A 26,289-nucleotide genomic window follows, 5' to 3' on the forward strand; every position below is an offset into this window, starting at 1 on the left:
GTTGGGGTCCCCTGAAATAGAGACCATCCTGCCACCAGGTTTCAGAACCTCTTCAGACAGTGTCAGAGAGGAGTTCTCACCTACCCGAGGACATCAAGCACTGCAGGCCTTCCTGCCTTTCTGGGCTGTCCTTCCATGTCCTTGCTTCTCCACAGAAACCTAAGATTGCAGTCAGCAGCTGGGAGTGGTAAGTGGGCTCTGCCAGGCAGAAGGCCCTACATGAGGGAAGGCAAGGCATACATGGTAGGGTGCTAGGGGCCTTCCTACCCTGCATTCTTAGGGAGGATGGATCTCTTTGGATCCCTGTTTAATCCCTTGGCACCACCACACATGAATCAGTGTCATATCCAGGGCTGCCGCCATAATCTCCCAGGGCCAAGATAAAGCTACCTCCAGTGAGGGCCATGGCCAAACATGCAAGCTCTGTGACCAAGTATGCAAGCACTGAGACCAAGTGTGTAAGCACAACGACTAAGTCGAGCTCCATGACCAAAGTGTGCAAATTCTATGACCCAGCAAGCCAACTCCATGATCTAGCATGCAAGCTCCAAGACCAAGCTCCATGCAAGAATCATGGCTCCGGATACACTCATACACCTCCCACTTGCATTCACCTCACTTCTCCTGCTTTCTCCAGATCCATCTCTTCACCCCTCACCCCACACCCCTTAGCAACATCTCACCCCTATTTCTCATTCCTTCTCTTTTCCTCACTGGGGTCTCTTCTCTTCCTCTCTATTCATCTCTAGGTGTCCCTCTTGTCTTCACGGCTTTCTTTCACGCCCACCTACTGCCCCTGCCTCAGATCTTACTCCTTAGCTCCCACCCTGCCTCAGGAGGCAGCGAGGAGGACCTGGGAGCCTCCCATGGCCCTGCAACAGCACCCACAATCCCTTCTTGTCTGTGCTCAGAGGTGGTTCTCTCCCCTCGCCTGGCTGGCGTGGGTGCGGTGATTTCATCTTTGGATATGAAGCTCAAATTGCACATCAAAAAGGATAATGCATCTTTAAGCTGTTACAACGACTTCTCAATTTTTCATTTCCTGTCAGGGTGGGAGCTGCAGGAGGTAGGGCGGCCGCAGAGCCTGTCTCCTGCCAGCCAAGTGTCTGCCTGGATTTGAACAGTAGGAAACCCAGGGGTGATAAATCGCTATTTCTAAGTAAATTTCATGCATTTGCCCTTTGGTTAAAGTCTCCCCTCTCAGCACTTTCCCTGTGCACACAGCCCGACTAATAACGCGCTGCACAAGCTCTCTCCGCTGTGACAACTGATTGCGCTTTGAAGTAATAATGGCTGATTTAATAATTGGTATAATTTTTCACTAGTACCTGAATGTCATCGACGCACAAATAAGCTACCTGGACCCCTGGCTGCAGCACTTTCCCTTCTTGGGGAAATCAATAATGCATTAAACCCCAACCCGGCACCCGGAGAGTTCAGAACCTAGTGAAAGCTATTGTGGGGGGGGGGTAGGGTGTCGGGAATGCTGTCACCCCTACCCTTAAGCCTGGAGATCAGAAAGGCTGGACAGGCACTATGAGGGGAGCTGAATGGACCAGGCTTGAGGAGCTGAGACAGTCTAAGCCCCTCACTACACACAGTACCAATTCTACACACGAAGGGCCAGTCTTCTGAGGGGGCTACATCGTCTGAACCCCCTTCTACTAACATCTGTCATCTACCAGCACAACCTCAAACATGTGTCTCTGTGTGGTTCTACACGTGTGGGATCTAAGTTCGACTTCATTGCTCTATCTCTGGGTCGGCCCCTTGCTGGAAGCAGTGCTGGGAAGAAAGTGATATGCACAAAGGATGGGATTCCCTGCCTCAGAGGAAAGCTCTGTCTCACATGTCTACAGCTGTGTACCCAACACATTTGTCTGATGGTATCTGGGATGAAGGTATCTGTACAAATGTGTGTGTGTGTGTGTGTGTGTGTGTGTGTGTGTCTTGGTCTGCACACTGAATAGATATGGGAATGTCTTTGTGGCCATTTGGGGAGTCAGTTGCCCCACAACTCTGCCTGGCTTCACTTTGAAAGTGGGTCCTGGGCCAGAGAGATAACAGGGAGGTAGGGTGTTTGCCTTGCATGCAGGGCAGTGGTTCAAATCTCAGCATCCCATATAGTGCCCCCTCCCCGAGCCTGCCAGAAACAATTTTTGAGTGTAGGCCCAGGAGTAACCCCTGAGCGATGCTGGGTGAGACCCCACCCCCCCAAAACAAAGTGGGTCCCTTCCCAGATCTCAGGCCCAGACTACTTATTTCTCCATGTGGGGCTGAATTTTGAGGATCAGCTGGAAGAGCTTTCTGGGACCTCCGCAGAATTTGCTGAATCCTGAATGTCTTTTTTTGACCCCACCCCTTACCTGAGCCAGGCATCCCCTGTGCAAAGGGCCCTGGCTTCAACCACAGCTGTGTCTGTCCTGGGAACAGTCATCTCATCACCAGGTCCATTTTCCCACCTGGAAAGAGGGCCAGAGAACCCTCAAATTAGAGCTGCAGTGACAGTAAGGGGCCAGGGGTTGATCTAAAGTCTTCCACCCATCAAGTAAGTACTCAAGCCCTCAAGCTACATCCCAGCCCTAGTGCAGGGTAATGACAAACTCAAGAGTAAGAGCTCAGTTGGCATTGACTTGGTCCAAGAGGCATCCCTAGTCCTGTTCTCTTGGCGTCTCAGAAGAGGGAGGATGAGTTTTTACTATAGTTGGGGGCCTTCAGGGACCTAGGACAGGCAGACTGTAGATGACCAGAAAGCAAATTTCTAATCAATCAATGTCTAGGTGGGCGCTGGCATGTCCGTCCATCCACTTATGATGTGGTCTAGGGAGAAGCCAAAGGGATTTCGTCACACATCCTCTGAGCTGGTGGTATTCAGCGGTGACCAGGGGGAATCTCTGGAGCAGACACTGGATCCAGGACCCAGCCAAGCTTGGAGGTCCCACTCCCTCCCCTTCCCAGCTTTCTCTGGTCCCTCCCGCTGCTATCTGGCTATGAACCGGGAAATCGATTTCAACTTCATCTCATCTCGAGATCAAACATCTTAAGTGAGATTATTCACGTCCCTCCATTGTTTCTAACTCATTTCCTATTTTCCAGTTGAAAAACCCTGCCAGAAGCAGTCTGTGGCAGAGATTAAAACAATCGCAGAGGCAGGCACCCAATTCTTCTCTTTGGATGCTAAGCAAATTGGATGTCAGTGAGAAGCAGGCAAATTTTATTATGAACACATAGTTTGCTACTTAACTATCCTTAAGACCCTGGGTGCTCTGCGTCTCAGCAGGAGGGCTCCAGAGGGGGCAAGATGAAGGGCCTAGAGCAGAGCTAGGGCCTGGACTCCCAACTGGGCCCAGCCCTCCCCTGCACAGTGAAAAGCAATGGGACTTTCAACCCTCAAGACTTGGTTTTCCTGTCTCCTGTGATCCAACACAGAACTATATCTATGAGGGAATGTGTCCCAACAAGAGCCCCCAAGACACCCCAAATTGGTCTACTCAAGACCCTCTTTGGCTTGCAATCTATTGAGTCAAGAACAGTTCCAGGCTCCCTAGGTGGATGAAAAACTCTCATCTTTGCTGCCATCCTTTCTCCTCCCTGCAATCCGGGGGTTTGGAAATCCCCTCCGTTCTCATCCCTTTACTGACAGAGAAAACAGTCACCCCCTTTTTGGCTTGAAATAGTGTGATGCAATAAGAGGAATCCCCAGTGTATGTTTATACAAAATCATGTGGCGAACCTCAGCTTTACTCTGGGGAAGACCCTGCTCCCTCGTCATAGGCAAGTCACCCCCACTCCTGCTCATCTCAGGGGGCCACAGGACCCCTCGTGTGGGATCTACACTTCCTTTTTTATTTTGCAGAATTAGGGTGTAATGATCATTGACCACAAGTCCATGTGTGCTTCCTGGGTTCACCCATCCGGTGCTGTTCTGATCCCTCTTCCAGCGTGAGAAGTATAGAGCACCCCCATACCAACACTGACACTCCCCACCAGGCCCTCTAAATGGATGATTTCTCTAAACTCCCAGCAATCTTTGCGAGAGGAGGATCAGCCTGCAAAGCCATTTGTTGGATGGACAAACTGAGACTGAGAAGGAAAATAAATGTCTGGAATCAACCCCAATTCTGTTCTCAATGGAGCCACTTGAACCCTTGCATAAGGTCCCCCCATGGGAATCCTGCCTAACACCACAGGGCCCTTGAACAGGCCAACAGTCCTGGCCCCAGGAGGCTCTCCACTCCCAGCACTTTATCCAATGGTAAATTTGGTTGGAGTTATTGGTAACAGTCATTCAAGCCACCTCCTGCTCACCAGCACCCACACCAGACGGTCAATCGAGGTCTCTGCCTCTGCTGGACCAAAACCTGATGGTGATGATTGGGGAGATGACAAAGCAGCTGGATGAAGCCTGGGGCCCTCGTTGAAGAGCCCCCCAGGCTGCTGAGAGATGGGGTGACTTCTCCAGACAAGCTCTTTCCAGGCGGTTCCCTTAGCAACGGCGCTTGCTTTGACAGCTTCTCCCAGACAGGGCTTCCCGCAGAGGCGCTCTCACCAACTAGACCACCAGCTTCTCCTGGAGATCTCTGCAGGAGCAGAAGCGAGGCCTGAATCAATCTCTACTGGTCCCTAGGGGAGTCCAGACCGCCTGAACCTCTCACACCTCAGGAACCCACAGCTTCCCTGGACTGTCCACTGTTGTCCCTTGGTTGGATTCTCCCCCAGGCCCCCTCCTGCTGCAAATCCTAATGAACCAGGCTGTCTCCCCCTCTCCCCTCCAAGCCACTTGTGCTCTGTCTCCTCCTTGCTTTCTCCTACTTCCTGACTTTTCCTTCCAACACACCTGCACTCCACCTGCCTTTCATCCACACATTAGCAGTTAAAGTGTCTGCTCTGACATTTAATGCTCTTAATAGAAGCTTTGGTGACAGAGGAAGGGGGCACCAAGTTCCCGCTGTGTGGGGTGAGTGGGTGGAGTGCTCAACCCTTTACACAAAGTTGGGGGCACCCGTCCCACAAATGCAGGATCTGCAGACCCATGGGTACTCACTTCATCTGTATATTCAGGAGACCCTTCTCATCAGCCCATAACCCTGATGGATTCCCACGGGTGGAGGTCTTTTAGCCAGTAGGGCTGTGCAAGGAGCCTGGGTCTCTACTCCTCCAACTTCCTCTGCTTCCCAGGGAAGGGAACTTCTGGGAGGCCACTGGGGCTATTTATAAGCAGCCTGTGGAGAGGCCAAGTTAGAGACTTGGTTAGAGAAGTGCATGGCACAGGGAATTCATGGTACAACAAGGTCCAAGCAGCAAGATATGTTTGGACCCTTTCTTTGAACCTTCCCCCCAATGCAGTTGACTGAGAATTACATGGAGTGGTCATTCCTTAGCACTGCTTTGGAACCCTCCAAAATAAATAAATAAATAAATAAAAATAAATAAAAAAGAGATTATAGTGGGTAGGATACTTGCCTTGCACACAACCAACCCAAGTTTAATTCCTGGTACCACAGCATATGGCCCCTTGAGCACCGCCAGGAGTAATTTTTGAGTATAGAGCCAGGAGTAAGGCCTGAGCATCATTGGGTATGACCTCCTTCTAAAAAAATAAAAATTAATAGAAACAATAACCAGAGAGATATCATAAAGATTAAGGGCTTGCCTTTCATGAGAATAACCATGGTTTAATTCCCCGCATTGCACATGATACCCTGAGCCTGCCAGGAGTAATCTCTGTGCATAAAGCCAGTTCTCATCCTTGTGTTTGGCTTGGTGTACCCTTTCCCCACCCAAAATTTTTGCTTAATTAAAAAAATGAAGCAACCTGACCATCTCTTGTATAGTACTGGCCAAAGATGAGCACTAAGAGAAAAAACTAGACAAGAGTTCAGGCAAAACCTCAGGCAAACCTTAAGGTTTGGTAAGAGACATGACCAAGAGCTGGGAGGGTGTGAGACTAGGAAGAAGTCTGGAGAGAGAAATTAGTGACAAACAGCTGGGAGGACTTTTACCCAATGTCCTCCAGGTCAGGAAGCAACAGCCGCTAACTTGGGCAGCACTGATTATCTCTATGGGATTCACCACAAAGGTGAGAAAAAGCCAGAAAAGAAGGGCTAAAGTCGGGGCCGGAGAGATAGCACAGTGGTAAGGCATTTGCCTTACATGCAGAAGGTCGCTGGTTCAAATCCCGGCATCCCATATGGTCCCCCGAGCCTGCCAGGGGTGATTTTTGAGTGTAGGGCCAGGAATAACCCCAAAGTCAATGGGAGAAGAAGGAGCAGAGTAGATAGTTCTTCTGGAATTATTGACTCGGTGGCAAGATAGAGACATGATAGAGGCATGGGAGAGGCATGGTAGAAGGGAAGAATGGTTTCTTTGGGCTTGTTTCTGGAAAGTAGAAGACCTGGGTACGCATCAGTCTTGATGGAATAGAGTCAGCAGAGAGGAGAGGAAAGGAGACAGGAGTGGGCACACAGGAGCTAGTGTAGGGTTTATGGCAATAACTCAGTCTCCTTCAGTAGGAAGAAGATGGCAGATGCTGATGAAGGGACAGGAGTGGGTTTAGGGAAGGGAGCTGGAGCAGTAACATTACAGGCAAGGGGAGGAGGATGAGGCAGGTGGTTTGCAGAAAGTAGGGGGTGTTGGCAGGAGTAGAGTGCCTAGGGACAGTTGATCAGAAAAGCAGAGAAGGAAAGACATAAGACATAATCACCTGGAGTTATGGACCATGAGTTTATTCATGGCATGAGAGGAGGGATAGTTTGTTTCCAATATGTCCAGTAATGTCACATTGGTAGCCTGGAAATAGCCAACATGGAAGTATTTACACCATGGGAATTGGCAAATGCTATGAAGATGTTTTTAGCATGCCTTGGAAATCTTGCACTAGTCAAGGCTTAATAAGATAAAGGAAGAAGAGGCAGAAAAGGCTCAAGCCAGAAAGGAGCAAAATTATTATTTTTGTTTCATCACATGCTGATATACCTAGAAAAATCCAAAGACCAACTAGAAACTATTACAAATAGACAGGGCATTCAGTAAGATGCTGACTTGAAAGAAATATTCAGAAATCAATATCTTTTCTATGTGCCTGCATTAATCATAGAGAACACATGATTGGGGGGAAAAAAAAGATGACATTCACAATGGCAACACAAATACAAAATACTTAACAACAAATGCAGCCATAAAATGGGCGAGACTAAACTCAACAGACAAACAAGAATGGACTCTATGGAAACACCCGCTGTGTCCATAGAAAAGAAGATTAAAAATGGCCAATTCTATTAAGATTAATCCATACATTTAATCCAGCGGCAATTAAGTCCCCAAAGCATTTTCTTTCTTGCCAACCTCAGTTCGCTGAAGATATTAATAGTCGAGGATGCCTAAGAAGCTCTTAATATCTTAATAAATAAAACTGATTGAGGTGGGAGCAGTCTCCAAGGTCAGATATTAAAATGCAAACATCAGGAGAAGGTTGCTCATGGCCTCACTATTCTCTCTGGATTCCGTTTCTAGAACAGCACCTGTTCCACAGAACTACTCAAGAGAGACCTTGGAATGAGCGAATAAGTGAAAAATGCATCGTACAAACAGCAGGAGGGCCAGGGACACAGTTCAGCAGCTGATCATTTGCAGCGGATGTGTGAGACCCTGGGTTTGATCCTTGGCACCCTCCCTTAAAAAAGAAAAAGAAAAAAAAATCAAAGAGGATCTGAATCAACAGAATGAAAGATAGGCAGTCACTGAAAAAAAATAACTCACGTATATGTGACTACTTATTATATGATAAGGGTGGCATTTCATATCAGTAGGAAAAAAATCGTGAATTATGTAATAGACAGAGCTGAGATAATTGGTGAGCTATTTGAAAAACTAAACTTAGCTGAACTAGACTAAACTAAATTGGACATATACTAATAATAAGATTGCACATATTTGTGCAACTATATCCTCAAATATGACAGAGAGTCCTGGGGAGCAAAAGCAAGGCTAAGCATGGAAGTCTGGGCCTGGGTCCCAGACTGTCAGGCAGAAGAAGCAACAGGAAATCATAAAAGAGTGCTGTCCACATGACAGGGATGGAGTCACAACTTTGGGTCCCATCTTCAAGCCATGACATCTGCTGTGTGACCTGTGTAAGTGACTGGCATTTTTTTTCATGCCTTTGGGAAGGCTGTGAAAGCTGCTCCTCTCACTGTGACTCAAGAAGAGATGAGAAAAGACATGGGTGGTGTTTGGTGCCATGTCAGGAATGTGATTTATGTCCCTTGTAATCCCAGCTCTGACCAGGTCCCTCCAGGATAAATAGGCAAGGAGAGGAGATGGTGGCTGTGAGTCGATAATGCCTGTTCTAGGTTCTCTTCTGAAGATTCACTTGGTATCCGGGGCACAGAATATGCACCTGGCAGACTGACAGGTTTAAGAAGGATTTCAGAAGAGTCACCGGCCAGAGACAGAGAGAGGGAAGAATTTACCTGACAAAGGGACACAGCATTAGCAGCATAGGAGGGAGATGAAGAGGCAGGAGAGAGGAGTAAAGATGGAGTGTGGGGTTGGGGTGAGATCTGCCAGGGTGAGACAGTGCACCAAGAACAGATGGGAGCCAGATAGGGAAACAGTGAGGGGCTTAGTGGACATTTCAGCATGTGCTAAAAGTGGCAACGGCAGTATGGTGACATGGTGACAAAGCATGATTGCTTTGGTGTCTGGTGTCAGCACTCAGGAACTAGCTTCCTAAGATGTTGCTGAGGAAGAGTTCCGAGAACCCAAGATTCTATCTGGGTCTGACAACCTGTTTGTTACATGACCAGAAATAGAGTCTAGCACCAGAAGTAGCCTAGTAGAGCCATGACTGGGGGGCATGAAGACCTTTGATCTTGGCTGACATGTAGGACCCCAAAGTAGGTATTTTGGGTCAGTGTGTGGTAGAGCCAGAAGAGTGGGGGAGAAAGGAGAAGGTGGTAAGGGTATAATTGGGTGGCTCATCGTGCCTGGGAAGGAGGTGAGCCCTTTGGGTAGAGTAGGTCAGGCACGACTGCTGACCATCTCCCTGTACCTTCCAGTCCCTCCCTGGCTACCTCTTTAGTCCACTTAAGAATCATTTCATTTGGGGCCGGGCGGTGGCGCTAAAGGTAAGGTGCCTGCCTTGCCTGCGCTAGCCTTGGACGGACCGCGGTTCGATCCCCCGGTGTCCCATATGGTCCCACAAGCCAGGAGCAACTTCTGAGCACATAGCCAGGAGTAATCCCTGAGCGTTACCTGGTGTGGCCCAAAAACCAAAAAAAAAAAAAAAAAAAAAAAGAATCATTTCAGAAAACATAATAGACCTCAGTGTGTTCCAAGAACACACTGGTTCCCCAGAATCATGTGACTAAAACGAGTGCTTAATTGGGCTTAATGAGGTGCCCTTTTGTTCTGAAGCTGAGGGTGTGAAGAGCACCCAAGAATAGGCCTGGAGACAGCTAAGGAGGGCAGGCCCTGGTTAGCTTCAGGGCTATTAACTCAGTGAGCTCCTGAGCCAGTATAGAGAGGAAAGGTCTGAGGGGGCAAAGGCAACATGAATTCCTGTCATTTTTGTGGGTCTCAGGTCTGGTCAACCCCCATGATCTGAGACCAGATCTGACACCTCTAACTGTCTTCCACCCAACCCTTCATCAACCACTAGTGAGTGGATCCCACAGTCAGGAAAGGATTCTGTGCAGAATGAGGGAGACACCTAGTTTTTCATGATCCTGAATCAGTCAGGTAAGCTGAGGGTTGGCCTCAGGGGTTCCAAAATAGACACAAGAGGTGGTGGTACCTCATCAAACCACTGGAAGCCAAGTCTAGGGTTTAACATCTTTGGGCCTGGACCTACCTGTTTGGTCAACTCAATCTAGCCCACTGTCTCCATACATCCATCCAGGCTGCAGAAATCAAATGCCACAGATAGTGGCTGAGAAGCAGCAGAAACCTGGTGTGGAACTTTCTGGAACCTTGTGGCCTGGTCAGGATATCACTTGGTTTCCAGAGTCCTCTTGACTAATGCCAGGACACGGGAATATTTCTCAATAGGTATACAAGTTCAACTGCTCAAAGGTCCTATTTTCCGAATTCCAACAGCTTTGGGTTGCACTGGGGTTTTAGCATTGGGGTTTGGAAGAAAAACAAACATTCAGACCTTTACATCTTTCTGGGCTTAGTTGACTCAGCCATAGAATCGCTATGCCTCTCCCACCCTTGCCAGATTGGGGCCATCATCACCTCACTCCCTTTGGGCAGGGTCCCAGTCCAGGGCTAACTTTGCTGGGTGAATGGGCCACAGGAGCTCTATGAAATAGGATTGTACATTTGAAGATTTGTCCACAGGGGAAAGCTAGTCAAAACTGTAATCCTCCCTTCTCATTACCCCTTAACACCTTGGAAACTGCAACTCTAAACAAAGCCAGCTCTCCACTCTCTGCTCTGGGTCCCTTCCACATTGGCCAATCATCAGCATTATAATGAAACAAGGTTGAATTCTATGCCTGCTGTAGAATTCTGACCTCAGAGCTTTAAAATCAATATAGCTGGGTGGAAGAGGTTAGTACATTTAAGACAACTGCCTTGCTTGTATCCAACCCTGCTTCTCTCCTAAACACCACATAGTCCCCATAAGCCCGGGTGTAGCTCTGGAAGCCCAGGTGAAGCTGGGCTGATGTTGGTGGTCCCCAGCATTGCAGGGAGCATTATAGCAGCTTCAGACCCTTGCATTGAGCCTCCATGCTGACTGACCAAAAATAACCGGAAGGGGGGTCTCTGGTCTTCCTGGTCCAAATAAAAATTAGTGTACCAAAGTCAAGGGTTGTATGTCACCCAGCACCTTCTATGCTTCTGGAACACACCTACCTAGGCTTAGATACTGGCTCTCCTACTTGAAGTTCTGTGACCTCGGAGCAAGTTTTTGTCCACTGAGTGTTTTCTCATACTAAAATAAGGACATTCTAACAGTGGTCTCTTCCTGGGGAGGTTTCTTAGGGTAAAAAGAATGAAGTCTGGCTTCTGCCATACTAGGATGATACTGGGTGTGAGTTTAAGCACTCTGACATTATTGTCCTAACTCTGATCATGAATCCACACACCAGCCACAGGCCCGTACAGAATTTGTGAGGTCTTAGATTCTGTCCATGCCTGTTGAATTAAATATTAATTATTGAGTCCTAGTCGTGTGGATGGATGGATGGTGAGGCCTTTCTCGGCCCAGCCCGGCACTGGCTGCTCCTATGGCCTGGCAGGTCTGTGGGTTCAGGATAACGGTGAGGAAATGATCCACAGCAGTCAGATGAAATTTCAGGAGAAATCCAGCTTTATTACAAGGCCCTAACAGCCATGTGCATATCTCACATGGCTTCTAGGCTAAGCATCCTCTCTGCTTCCAACATGTGTCTCTGATCTCCTTCCTGCTGCTTCTCTCTACTGTGTCTCCCACTCTTAATTACCAATACAGACACCCCAGCTGTGGGAGGGTCTCACAATACAGGTGAGGTAGACAAGAAGTTGGGGGAGGGTTACATAACATCTGGAGGTCAGGAAAACAAAAGCTTTGTAACCTGGTCTCATTTTTTTTCCTTTTTAAAAAAAACCAAAAAAACAAAAAAACAAAGAACCTGAAAATGGTACCCCTCCCTCAGCTTCCTGCCTAACACCTGGATTGTGAGGACCCCCCCCCCATCTGGGAGGGGTCTGTGGTTGGTAATTAAGAGTGGCCCGTGGGAGGGGTGAGAGGCAGACACAGGAAGGAAGAGCAGAGACAAGATGGATGCAGGAGCAGGAAAGAGACTGCGTGAGGAATATGCACATGGCGGATAAAGCCTTGTAATAAAGCTGGATTTCTCCTGAAACTTCATATGACTGCTGTGGATCATTTCCTGACAGTTATCCTGAAACTATAGACCCTCCAGGCTGTAAGGGCTTCAGATGTCAGCTGGGCCGAGAAAGGCCTCACCATCCATCCATCTCTACTAGGACTTTATAATTAATAATTAATGCAGGGGCCAGAGAGATGGCATGGAGGTAAGGCATTTGCCTTGTATGCAGAAGGTTGATGGTTCGAATCCCGGCATCCCATATGGTTCCCAAGCCTGCCAGGAGTGATTTCTGAGCGTAGAGCCAGGAGGAACCCCTGAGTGCTGCCGGGCGTGACCCAAAAATCAAAACAAAACAAAATAAAACAAAAAACAATAAATAATGCAATACATGCCCTCTGGGAAGTGGGGACTGTAGTACTGTCTACTGAGAACTTACCCAGTACACTCAAACACCTCCTGCTATGTTCCCCTGCACTCCCCCTATGTGTCCCCAATTCAACTCCACTTGTTTTCTGCCCAAACTGTCAGAATCCTAGACTCCTCAAGACCCCACTCTGAGATGGCCACTTTCCTTATTACTGGCACATTTGTTTATGCAAAGAAGACTCAATTTTAAAACATGTTTTCACATTCAGAGAAAAGTTATGAGCTAGTCCAAAGAATACCCTGCCCCGGTGCCTATTCTTTTTACTAATGTGTTCATTCTTATTTTGAGTCATTTATGAAGAAAAAGAGATAGACACATATTGATGGGGAGAGGATGCAACTCAGTGGAGAGATAGACATGTGTAGGACTCACAGACACTGATATTTCAGTTAGTTGCAGATATATTGCCCATTGTCCATAGCAATGAAGGCCTTATCCTCTAAGAAGAAGGATTTCCTCATACCTAATCAAGACACCTTTATAGAAAGCCTAGATGGCTCCATTACAATGCACTCATTTATTCCACAGATTTCATTCAGTTGTCTCCAATTTTCCCAATAAAGCCCCTTGCATGTATTTGTAGTCTGGGATCCAATCCAGGTTCTCTCCTTAGATTTAGTTAATCTGGAAGATTGCTGGACAGAAGTTGTAAAGTTGTTGAATGGTGGAACCAGAACTCCATCTCTCCTTTTTAACTGAGATAAAGTTTTGTAGTGAAACCAAACTAAAGTCTATCATTCAGAGCCTTTTCATTGATCTTTTATTTAATTTATTATGGGGTTGGGGCTCAGGAAGGACAAGGTGCCCCCCTCCAGTGCTTCTCTGCTAAATTGATTGTTGGTTCAATGTGAGGGTACAGGATGCAATGTTGTGGGGCCTGCAGTGCCAGGAATTTCAAAGACCACCCTGTGCTTCTGGGGACCATGTGGAGCCAGTGATCAAATAAGGTGTATGTATGTATATACATACACGGATTTCATCCCATTCAAAAGTTTATAGTCTGTTCACTATAATCTGTTTGACTATGGCCATTCCCTTGCCAGAATATTTCATCACCCCTAAAAGAAACATCCTGTATCCACTGAAGTTCTTCCTACAAATCCCTAGCAAGTATTATTCTATCTCTTCTTGGGTTTGCCTATTCTGGACATTTCCCACCAGTGCAACCTTACAAGATATGATTTTAAGGGTCAGAGTGATAGCACTGAGGAGAGGGTGTTTACCTTGTACACGCAGACCTGGGTTCAATTCCTAGTATCCCATGTGGTCCCTTGAATCTGCCAAGAGAGATTCATGAGAGCAGAGCTAGCAGTAACCCCTGAGTGCACTGGGTTTGCTCCTCAAAAAAGATATAATCTTAGTTTTGGGGTTTTATACCAATCAGAAAGTTTTCAAGGTTTGTCTGTGTTCTATAACATAGAAGGACACTTCATTTCTTTTGGTAGCTGGGTGGCTTTCTTTTGCATGGGCATGCCACAACTATCCATCCTTTAGTTAATGGCTAGTATGTGTTTTTTGTTTTGGGGTCATTGTGAACATTGCTACTATTAAAATGAGTGTATGAAAATAAAAGTGAAAAAATGAGTATATGAGTGTGCGCAATGGACTGGGGATACTAATCCACATTCTTATTAGCACTTGTTATTTCTCATTTAAAAATTTAGTACAGCCAGTCAGTTTAAAGGCTCATTGACTTTTTGATTTTTATTTCTCAGCTAACTAATAAAGTTGAGTATTTTTACTGAATTATTGGACATTATTTATCTTCTTTAGTGAAATTTCTTTGCCTGTCTTATGTTAGCTTTGTTTTTTGTTTTGCTTTGATGAAAATAATTTCTTTACTTAAGCACCATGGTCACAAACATGTTTATAATAGGGTTCCAGCCATAAAATGCACACCCCCTTCACCAGTGCAACTCTCCCCACCACCAATGTCCCCCATTTCCCTCCTTTCCCATCCCTTGCTTGTCTTTGAGAGAGGCATTGTATTTCTCCCTCTGTTATTATCATGGTAGTTGTTAGTGTAGTTATTTTTATAACTGCATTTACTACTCTTTATGGTAAGCTTTATATCATAGTTTGGTCCTTTTGGCTTTCACCTCTGTTGTCTCTGGGTATTATTATTATACTGTTTTGTCTTTTTCTTAAATCCCTTTGTGTTTTTTTTTAATTGTTGAGGCAAGAAGGTTGGGACCATATCTGAGAGTTGTCATGATCTACTGCTGTGTCTATGCTCAGAAGTCATTCCTGACAGTGATCAGGGAACCATATTGTACAGGAAATGAAACTGGGGTCAACACATATTAGGTCAGCATGTTCACCCCTGTAATATCTCTCTGACCCTTTGGCTTCTTTTTAGTAGGATTGTTTATGTTTTTGTGGTTGAGTCTTATATGTGTTCTCTTTTGCCCTGTCCCGTCTATTGAGGTTGTGGTACATATCCTTGATTGTGGAGTTTGTATATTCAGTTGTAGTGCTTAGCCATTAGGTTGTATAGATTGCATACATTTTAGTTGTTGTGCTCATTTAGAGCTGCTGTGGTACTCACTGGGTATCATACTTTAAAATATTTTGTTCTATTTTATTATAACACTGTAATTTATCAAGTTTCTAAGTAGATGTTTGGGGCATTAATATTTCAACACCACCAGTGTTACCTTCTTTCCACAATCCAATTTCCTACCGATCACCCTAGCCTGGCCACTTGCAAACACAAATGTATTTAATATTGTTTGTTATAACACAAAGGCAAATGGATTGATCAAAATAGATAAATAGGTGTGGCCCCCCAAAAAAAAGAAAAAAGAAAACAGATAAATAAGGGTCAATCTGTCATCACTGTTATATCTTACAATGGTGTTACTAAAGCCAGTGTCTAAGGATTTACTGGGCTATGGTTAGTGCTAGTTGAATCTTCTGTGTTACTCTTTAGGTTCACTGAGCTTGGTGGTCTTCTATGCAACTTTCCTACCATATTTGCTATGATACTCTTGAGCTGACATTACTATAAAATTTGGAGGTGTTCCATGGCCACATATGTGGATATGTGGCCTAGGATGTATGATATGGAACAATTTGGTGGGTTAGTAGTTTGATAAGGTTCAGTAGTGGAGCTAGGTCTTTCTATGTTGGAGGGTGTCAGGTGTGGCTGCAGGCTGCCTGTCCCCAATCCTAGAAGACCCCAGAGTTGGGAACCCAGACCAATCTACCTGAGAAGATTCAGTAGCATCATGTTCTTTTGGAGATTGGTTGTCAGACTTATGTTAGTGCTTGCAACATCTTGTTTAGTTGTGTTGCTATCAAGAGGTTTCACCTTTAATTATAGCCCTGGTTGTGGTACTGCTGGAAATTGCTTTTGGGGTCCAGGATGTCAGATAGCAAAGCTGCCAGACACAAATAGCAGAGTTGTCAGGATCACACTGGCACACAGAGCAGCCCTGGGTACCAAACCCATAGCCTTGAACTTACAAAGCAGGCGCCTTAACTACTAGGACATCACTCAACCCATGTATTAGTTATATATATATATATATATATATATATATATATATATATATATATATATATATATATATATATACTCTTCTTTTTTTTTTTTGGTTTTTGGACCACACCCGGCTGTACTCAGGGGTTACTCCTGGCTGTCTGCTCAGAAATAGCTCTTGGCAGGCACGGGGGACCATATGGGACACCGGGATTCGAACCAACCACCTTTGGTCCTGGATCAGCTGCTTGCAAGGCAAACACCACTGTGCTATCTCTCCGGGCCCTATATATATACTCTTAATATATTCTGGATACTATATCCTTTTTAGAATATTATCTACAAATGTTTCTATTTTATATACTTTGTACTTTATAATACAACAAATTTTTCCTTTTGATGAGGCCTAACCATCTATTTTTCTGTCGTTTATTCTCGGGGAATAATATTTAAGAAATCATTTTCTGACCTAGAAATTCATGATCCTTCTCAACAAACATTTTTTGGTAAGTATGAGTAAGTGATGGCCATGTTTTTGTGAAATATGTATATGTATGTCTTGTTGTGTGTCCGTATGCCTTACATGTTTTGTATATAGTTCTCTTTTCCTGACTTTATCTTCCCCAATTCATTCTTCCTTATCCTTCCCTCTTTCTTCCTGGTCCTTAATATTTTATTTTCAGGAATCCTTTCACATGTGCAAATCATCTCTGTCACCCACAATGACAAGCCTCCTGATCTCGGACTGAGAAAGACATAGTAAACTGTTGCAGTGCTGTATCCTGTTTCAAATTACAACCCACTTACCCTGACTCATCAAGTATCTTTGGTTGGACTTTTGGGAGTTTTGGACTCCCCATCCTCTCAGAGTGGTTTTGTACGTGGTAGAAATTTCAGCTCTTCTATTTTTTATAATTGTAATCCTGTAAAGTTATATTTGATTCTACACTTTTGTTGGTTACTGTAATTAATTTTTTTACATTTTAGTTTTTAATTCTCGAAATTGATGTGGTATTTCATTAAGGTTTTACTTTTGTTACTTTGGGTTAGGGGTTAGATACTGTCATAAATAAGTTACTAGATTGTAATTCTGTCTGGTATTTTGGCCTTTTGCGTGGGCGCATCATTGGGAAAAATAGCAGGTGCAAAAGGAGGTTTTATCCATTTTGGATGGACCCTCAATTTATTCATTGACACGGGGAGGTTCTCTGCCTTAATCACTTTGTTTTGGTTTCTAACTTAAGCTCCCATCTAAATAATCGACCATACGTGACTCTCCAATTTTGGACTTCTTATGGACTTCTGACTGGACTAGAAATTCTCTTGGATTGAGTTCAAATATCTACGAATCTTCCTTACTATGGCCCCCATTGTGCAAGGGTGTGTGTGCCTCTTCCTTCAAAATAGGGGCCTAATTCACTGCCTCTAAAGATGGGCTTTCTTCTGCTCAATCTGGACTGGAATGGAAAATGTATTTCATCTCGCCTGCTACGCAGTCTTGTGAGCATCTCATCTAAGGATCTCTGTCTCTAAATTACTTTCGGGCTTTATGATGGCCCCGGGAGCTCCCCATGGCCTATTAGGTCCTGAATCTTGGAATTTCAAATTCAACTTCTGCTTTTCCAAGGAAAACCTTACTCGGAATTGTTCATCTTGGATGCTGTAGATTTTTTTCTGCTCTAGAGCTTGTAATTGATTCCTTTACATCTGTTTCTGGTTTTGAACACCCTGTGTTAGGTTAAAATTTTTTCTATACTTTTTTCAGTGATGCGCTTATGCAAACACCACTCTTTTATCATTGCTTAGTTGTTCTTTTTACAATTATAAAAAATATTACTTATTTCTGTACATTATTATTGTTTCTTTACAAAAAAGGGGGAATTGTAGTATATGAAAATATTTCCATAAGATTATTCTTGGAATTGTTGTATATAAAAATATTTCCTTAGGATTGTTCTGTGACTAATGCCCCACCTAGACCTTCCAGGTAGGGGCGCTGTGGAGTTGGCAATAAATAGCTTGATGGACAGGGAGAAGCTGCAAAAGGACTCTCTTTGCCCAACCTTTGACACCCTAACCTTCTTATCTGTGTGGATTATTATTTGCTGCGGATAAATATTACCAAGACCTCCCCCCGAAAGGGGACAAGGGGATGGGAAGTAATTTCTCATTCTGGGGACTGTTCGTGGATTCACAAGCACCCAACAATGGATTTAACAGCATAGATTCCCTACAGTGGTCTATAATATCAGCTGTTGTGTTTAGATCCTTACTCTCACTTGAGTAAAGTTTTACATGTGTGAAATAAGATCTGATCTTATTCTTTGGCAATGAGATCCATTTGTCCCAGTAACATTTGTTGAAGGAATTATATTTCTCTAATTGAATGGCTGTAGTATTCTTAACTTTCCTCTTTTTATGTTTGGATTCTTTTGCTGAATATAGAATTCTAGACTGACTATGTTTTTCCTCCCAGAAATTAAAATTTTTTACCCTGTCTTCAACATTTTATGGTTTCTCAAGAGAAATTGATGGTTCGTATTATCAATGATCTCCATTCTGTAACTAGATACTTTTCTCTCTCTCTCTCTATTTTTTTTTTTTTACTGCTTTCAGTATTCTCTCTTTCTCTCTGTATGGTGATAAGGCATATAAAGTATCTGCTGCTTCTCTTTCTCTATCTCATTTTTGTTTTGGGGGGCATTCAGCTGTGCTCAGGACTTGTTCTTTGCTTTGCACTCAGGGATTACTCCTGTCAGGGATGTGTGACCATATGTGATACCAGGAATCTAACTTAGTACATGCAAGGCAAATACCTTACCTCTGCATATGTATTTCTCTGAAATTTTTAAAATTGAAGTTATTTAGTTTTGGGGGATAGTATAAATTCATATTTTCCACCAAATTTAGGGTGGGTTTTTTTTGGTCATTCTTTAAATATTTTTCTGCCCCTTTCTCTCCTTTCCTTCTAGACTTCCATTATGCAAACACTGATATTACTATGCACAACACTGGCCTTCTTAGTCTGATTATTTATCTGTATTCACTTTTCTCTGTTTCTTAGACTGAATCATTTCAACCAACCTATAATCATCCTTTGTTGTTCCTTTATCTTGTCAAATCTGCTATTGATCTTTTCTAGTGAAAGTTTCACCGGGACCACGGAGAATGACTCGGGTTGGACAGACTGGTATGCCTGGAATGCAGAGTTGATCTTATACCAATAAACTTCTGGGGTGAGGCCTTCTTGTAATCAGGCCAAGGATTTTTTTCCATTTTCCCCATATTTTTCTGAACTTATGCAAACAACGGTGACTGCCACTATCACACCTTTACTATATATTTTTTTTTATTTTTTAACTTTTTAACTTTTTAAATTTTTAAAATTAAAAAAACAAAAAACAATTTACTGAACTTAAAAACAAATAATTGTAGTAGAATGCCTGTCTCGAATACAGGCAGGGGATGGGAAGTGGGGAGAGGGGAATGTTACACTGGTGAAGGGGGGGTGTTTTGTTTGTGACTGTAACCCAACTATGATCATGTTACTTAAATAAATATATTTAAAAAAAATAAATAAAAAGAAACTTTTTGTTATGTTTTGTTTGTTTGGGGACCACACCTATTGGTTTACTTCTGGATCTTCTCTTAGGGATCATTTCTGGTGGGCTCAAGGGGCCACATGAAATGGCAGGGATCAAACTTGGGTCAGCCATATGCAATGCATATATCCTACCCACTGTACTATTACTCCAGCCCCTCTAATAATTTTTGTTTGTTTGTTTTTTTGTTTATTGAGCCACACCTGGCAGTGCTCAGGGGTTATTCCCGGCTTTGCACTCAGGAATTATTTCTGGTGGGCTTCAAGAACCATCTGGGACTTGGAATCAAACCTAGATTGGCAGCATGCAAGGCAAACAAATGCCTTACCCAGTGTACTATCACTCCTGCTCTTCAAATGAAAATTTTAAGTTCTATTATTGTGCCTTTCAAGTTTAAAATTTCTATGTGCATCCATTTATAGTTACTGTGTCCTGTTTGGCTTCCTTTAGTTCTCCAAGCAGTTTTTTTTTTTTTATCTTTTTGTTCATAGCTAAAATAGCTGATGAGAAACCTTTGCTTATTAAGTTCAATATTTGGATCTCCACAGGATTATTTTGATTCATTTCTTTTATCTTTCTCCCCTGTGTGTGGTCATGCTTCCTATTTCTTTGTATGATCTCACTTCTGAAATTGCTAATCCTCTACCAACACATACACACATTTTAGGCCTCCTAATTTATTAAGGCATTTATTGTATAAAATGATTTATTTGATATTTATATGAATATCAGTTCTAAAACTGTGGCAAGTAATAAGCAAAACTGTCTTTACTCTTGGGTATCTTAACATCATTCCTATTTCTGCATCCTCAATCTATGAGTATAGTAAAGAGGGAAACATTTTCCCTTTCTATGATTTCTACCTCTTTCCTTGCCTTCCTGTAGCTGTTGCACAGAGCCTGGGAAACCTCATCTCAGCTTGTGCTGGTGCATCTACAGGGCTTTCTTTGCCTGCCCACCATTACTGAACCCATCCCATTCCACTCCAACCCCACAGATTTCTGTCCTTCTCCCTTCTCTCCTCTATCTTGTTAGTAATTCCTTTTTCAAGTAAGAAATTCAGTTTTCCTTTCATGTTACTGACCCAAACCTTTTATCTAGGCCTTATGTCTGTACTGGAAAACCAATACCAGCTGGGGTTAAACAATGGGTAAATGAGTCAAAGCTATTGTCCTTCCAAGAAAGCAAAATTGGCCTTGTTTCTGGCTTCTCACAGGAAAGATGCATCAGGAACACCTCTGCCCTCTCTCCTTGGAATTTGAAGTTCTTAAACTCAGTGAGGGGGGGACTGAGGTGGAGGGAGGGAGTCCATATTACTGAAAAGCTAACAGCAGAAAAACACATTTATCCTGAAGGAAGGGAATAACTAATTTTATTGTACCAGACTCAAGGTTGAGTAGTGAAATGGGTGAAGAATTCTGGGTATGGATTCTTGCTGCCAACATCTTCTAACACAGTCTTCTCAATCCCATTGGACACCACAAGGGAATGGAGGGATATGTAAATGAATTGAAGAGATGCTTCAGACCAGGAATATTGGAAAGGAGAAGAAGTGACTTTCAGGAACACCATGGTGACTTGGTGAGAGTACTAAAGAAAGTAGGATTTGATTCTGGTTTGAGAGAACTCAGTAGCTGGTGACTTGGGCCTCAGTCTACAAACAGGATATGGAGGACTGACAGTGGGATTACCCTGGAATTGGGACTTTGTTTCACTTCCTGGGCTTGAGAAGTGTTGAGAACATGGATTTGAATTCTGGTTGGGAAAGACTAAAGAAGAAGAAAGGGAAAACGGAGAGAGAAAAAAGAGAGACATAGGGTGAGAATCAAGCTAGACAAAGGCAAAAAGAGGGAAGGGAGTGAGGAGAGAGAGAGAGAGAGAGAGAGAGAGAGAGAGAGAGAGAGAGAGAGAGAGAGAGAGAGAGAGAGAGAGAGAGAGAGAGAGAGAGAGAGAGAGAGAGAGGAAAACACAGTTTAGCAATAGATACAAGTTGGAAGTGAAAGGCATCTGGCAACCTTGCCTTGCCTATGAAATGATATTAACATTTTATTATTGTAAGGTGAGCTTTTTAAAACGGAATTTTAAATGTTACCCTGCTGTTCGGGAACACAAAAACCTTTAATTTTATGCAAATGAACAGCGAGGAGCAGAGCGCTTAATGTAAACGAACACTTTCTTTGTAGGAGAGGTTGGAAGAGAGGAAAAAAATTCCCCAGGATTCTTTAATTGCTGTCTGAAATTATGTAAATCCCAGCACCAGGCAGAACACAATTACCCCGCGGCCTCTCTGCCAGCACTGCTAATGTCTAACAAAATATCGGTGGGTGACATTTAGACGAGGTAATGCAAATGAGAATTAATTTTTTTCCAAGACAAAGGGCAGCTGAAAGATCACCTCATTCATATACAGGCGCTGGAAAAGCGTGTGAATGTGGGGAGGGGGGGTTGGGTGCCAACCAAGAGTCCTGGGTGTGGTGGTGAGTCTCCCCTGCTTGGACCCAGGTCTCTGGGTTTCTGGCCTCAGAGAGCCTCAGGTCACAAACTGGCTGCATTTCCCCAGGTGATCCTTTCTGGAAACCAGGCTAAGTCATGGAAAGAGCCCTGGGAAGTCCTCCAGCCTGGAGCACCTGGTCTCAGCTCTTATGGGGCCTTCACACACTTGTTTGGGAATGTTCCTGGTGAGTATAATGGACGCTAATGTGACCTCTCAGATGGAGGAGGATCCCCCAAAAGCACATTGTTAAATCTATAGCAAGACGTACTGGTCTTTCCCTGTTCACCTTCTTTCTCCCTTCTCTTCTCCACCTCTCTCTTCTCCATTCCTCTCTCATTCCTCCTCTCCCTTCTCATCCCCTCCCCTCTTCTTCTCTCCTCTATTCCCCTCTCCAGTCCTCTCCCCATCCTCCATTTCTCTCCTCTCCTCTCCTTTCCTCTCTCCTCCTCTTCCCTTCCCTCCCCTTCTCTCCTCTCCCCTCCTCTCTTCACCTCTCCTTTCCTCTCTTTTCTCCTTTCCCCTCCCTTGCCCTCCTTTCCTCTTCTAGCCTCTCCTCTCCTTTCCTCCCCTTTCCCCACCTCCTCTCCCTCTAATCTCCTTTTTTCTCTTCCTCTCCTCTTCTCTCCTTTACTCTCTCTTCCTCACCCCTCCCCTCCTCCCTGTTATTCTTTCCCTCCTTTTCTCCTTCTTTCCTACTTAAAAAGGTATGTTCATATTTAAACAACTTTTAAAAAGGCTTGCAAAGAGGAACCCAGTCCCCATATAGCATCCACCCAGGCTCTTTTCTCTTCTTACAGTGATCTTGGGCACATACTCCAGACTGGACAACCACTGGATACCTTTAAATTTCACCTGGTTCTTTCTAAAGGAAGCCTCGCAGCCTTGCCTGACTCACCACTCTCCCACCACTCTACCTTCAGCACCTAGGTCCTCACCTTCCTGGTCCTTCCAGAAAATTCGAGTAACAAGGTCAAGTTCTCTTTCCCATGAGAGACTTTGCCTGAAGCAGAGTCTGTGGTGGTCAACTCAGCTCCTGTGTCTAGAACATTGCTTGGCACTGCCTTTACTCAGTAAATTTTTTATGAATTCATGAATAAAATAGGGATATAAAAGAAGACTGTATACTGGCCAAAGTGATGGTGACGGTATATATATGTAAAACTGGGAAGCAGGGAGGAGTAATGTTTCTCTGCACATTAGTCTTAAAATTCTGGAAATAATGCAGCACTTGGTGTGGGGCAGGAAATATTTTGGTGAAAAGAGGTCAGGAATTTTGAAGGTAAGGAGATCATTCTCCTATTAACTGCTTATCACTGCCAGTGTAGCTCACCTTTTAAAGACCACTGACTGTTGTGATTCAGCCAAGTCAACTTCTGTTCATTTACGTGAGTTTTTACTGCCAGTTTTTAGACCTGAGACAATCCCTCTAGCCGAGTGAAAAGCTCTTTGAGCTTCAGCAAATCCGGAGACAGGCAACACTCTGTTAAAAATAAAACATAAAACACTGCATGCATTTTTTTATGATGGACCTTTAAAAGATATTATCTGTAGTTATTGCTTTTAAAGGATGAAATGATATTTAACCTGGTTTTCCTTCTTTAAAAAAAAAAAGAGCCTATAAACCTACATAAATCAACAACCACAGGCGACGTAGAAAATGTCTTCTACTTTCTTCCCACTTTGAAAAGCTTGAGGGCCAGACAATGTCAAAGATGAGTTTATTCAAACCTTCAAATACCAGATGACATCAATGCTTTACAATTCTTCTGGAATTATAGAAAAAGACGAGAAACTTTCTTTTTCTCTTTTTCAAAACCAGTCAGTCATACATCTTGGGGGTCCAGGAAGAAAAAAAGAAGTTTCTCTGGATGTGCCAGCCAGTGAATGGAATATGGGGATTGTGATGGAAGATGAGAGAAGTCAAACAGCTGACAGAAGGTAATCAGACAGTGAGGAGAGCAAGAAGCTGCCACAAAGGGAAGACAAAAGGAAGAGGCATGTTGTTGCAGACAAAGGCAGAGGTCACCAGGGGAGGCTGGAACCCAGGACCATGGCAATCCAGCTAGCGCAGAGAGGAGAGAAGGAGGGAGAGTCCAACTTAGCTCTTCTTAGCCCTCTGGCCTCCTTCACATGCTTTCCATGGGTCTTGCTCAATTAAAGCCTGGCTGGCACAGGCAGTCCAGAAATGCATTCCTAACGTTCATTGGTCACCCCCTACCCTGAGCCAGAACAGGGCAGAACTGGGCCGAGGATGGGGAGAAAAAGCACACAGGCAGAGCACTGAACTTGCTGAGATTGAGTCATGGATGAGACTTCAAAAAAAGTCAACAGTCTTCCAGGGGCCTGTGGATATGGCTCTGGGCAGAGCATAGGCCTTGCCTGTGTGATCCTGTAAATTAAAATTTCAGCAACCCCTATCTCTGAGGGAAATCTGTGGCAACCCTGGTGAGATTCCTTTCATTATCATAATGTGGGCTGAAGAAATAGCAAAGCGGTAGGGTATTGGCCTGTTACATGGCCAGCCCAGGAAGAACCTGGGTTCGATTCTCAGCGTCCCATATAGTCCCTCAAGCCTGCCAGGAGTGATTTCTGAGTGCAGAGTCAGGAGTAACTCCTGATTGATGCCGGGTGTGGATCAAAACCAAACCAAAACAACAACAATAAAAAAAGTGAAAAAAGTGTGTGTGTGTGTGAGAGAGAGAGAGAGAGAGAGAGAGAGAGAGAGAGAGAGAGAGATTGAGAGAGAGAGAGAGAGAGAGAGAGAGAAGGAAGGAGAGAGAGAGGGAGGGAGAGAGAGAGGGAGAGAGAGAAAGAGTGTTCAGGGTATCATAACAAATACATTCCCCCCAACACAACATGTATTGCAAAAGGGAAGGGAAAAATAACATGTAGCCCCAAATCAAGCTAACAGTAAGGCTTGGTCCAAAAACCTGACCTCTAAGAATTATTAACACACAAAGAGACAAAGCGGACATAGGAGAGCTTCTGGGAGAGTGTACACACTGCCTGTGAAGCTTCTGTGATGAAAAATTGAATCTGAATGTGATCTTGGCTCTAGAGGTAATTATGAGTTCACAGAAAATACAGGGGCAGAGAAACGTGTCAGAGGCCACAAGGAAGACACAACCCACAAAGTTTAGAATAGAGAAAACTGTCCAGAGACAGTGATCTGTTTCTTCAGCATATTAAAAAGTGGGGAGGTTTAAAAATCAAAGGAAACTTTTCAGTCCTATTAACCATAGGGAATTCATGGACCTCTGGTGTTGCTGAGATTTTCAGTCAAATAAATCAACTGTGAAAAAAATACATAGGAGGTCACTAAGGAAACTTAAATATGAGCTGAATATTGAAGATATTCAAGATCATTGTTGTTGTTCTTAGGTACAACGAACTACTTCTTCTTTTTGCTGATGAAATAATACGATGTCTAGGCTTTGAATAATTCAGCTGGTGCTTGGAGGGCAGACAAAAAATTAGACGCAGGGTGATCATTTTAGAAATGAGATGATGAGCATATAGAAGTATACTGAACTCTTTACTTTCACATGTATTGAACATATTCTGTAATAAAAAATTTAAATATTTGACATGTAAATAATGGATCAAACTTCCTTAGCAATTTTCAGCCAAATATGGGAGTGATATGAATACTTATGATAAATGCAGTTAGATGAGTAAAGAAAATGAGATACTCATATTATAAAGGAGAAGAAGGAAAATTATAATTTTTCAGGTAATATGCCTTTATGCTTAGAAAGGCCTCTTTTAAAAATTTAAAACTATTGGACACAGAGAAAATAAGTATAGTACCTGTTAAAAAATAACAGCAAAGTACAAGCTTTTCTACATATAATAATACCCAGGTAACATCAAAGACATTCATAAAATAACAATAAGATATAACTAGAGACCATTTTTTGAAAGATGCAGAATCAACATAAAGAAAATGTTACAACTCATGAGGTATACAAAGACTAAATGAAAATGAACTTTCATTTGCTCTTGGGTAGGAAGCTTAATGTTGTAAAAATGTCATTTCTTCATTAATTAATATGTACATTAAACACAATTCTAATCAAAATCTGAGCAAGATTTTTTTTTAACTTGACAAGCTAATTTTCAGCTTCATCTGGAATAAAGTCATATGAAATCCTGGGAATACTGAAACATAAGAATTGTGTTTCTTCTAAGATTTCTAATTATTACACTATGGTAGATCTGAGACAGCTTTCTGTAACGCACAACTGAAAATCCTAGGTGAAATAGAAAAGCCTGTTTTTAAATCTATATTAAGCAAACAATGAAAACTCTAAGAACAATGAAAGGCGTAGTTCCAGAAATGCTGGTTAGTCACTGAAAGCCTATGCTGGTCCCATTCAAGAATAGAAATTGGATTAAGAACTCCCATAAATCTATTATCCTGTTAGACAAAATCCTCAGTAAAAGGGTGTGTTAGCAAA

Source organism: Suncus etruscus, chromosome 5, assembly GCF_024139225.1.
Source record: "Suncus etruscus isolate mSunEtr1 chromosome 5, mSunEtr1.pri.cur, whole genome shotgun sequence".
In the NCBI taxonomy this organism is placed as follows: domain Eukaryota; kingdom Metazoa; phylum Chordata; class Mammalia; order Eulipotyphla; family Soricidae; genus Suncus; species Suncus etruscus.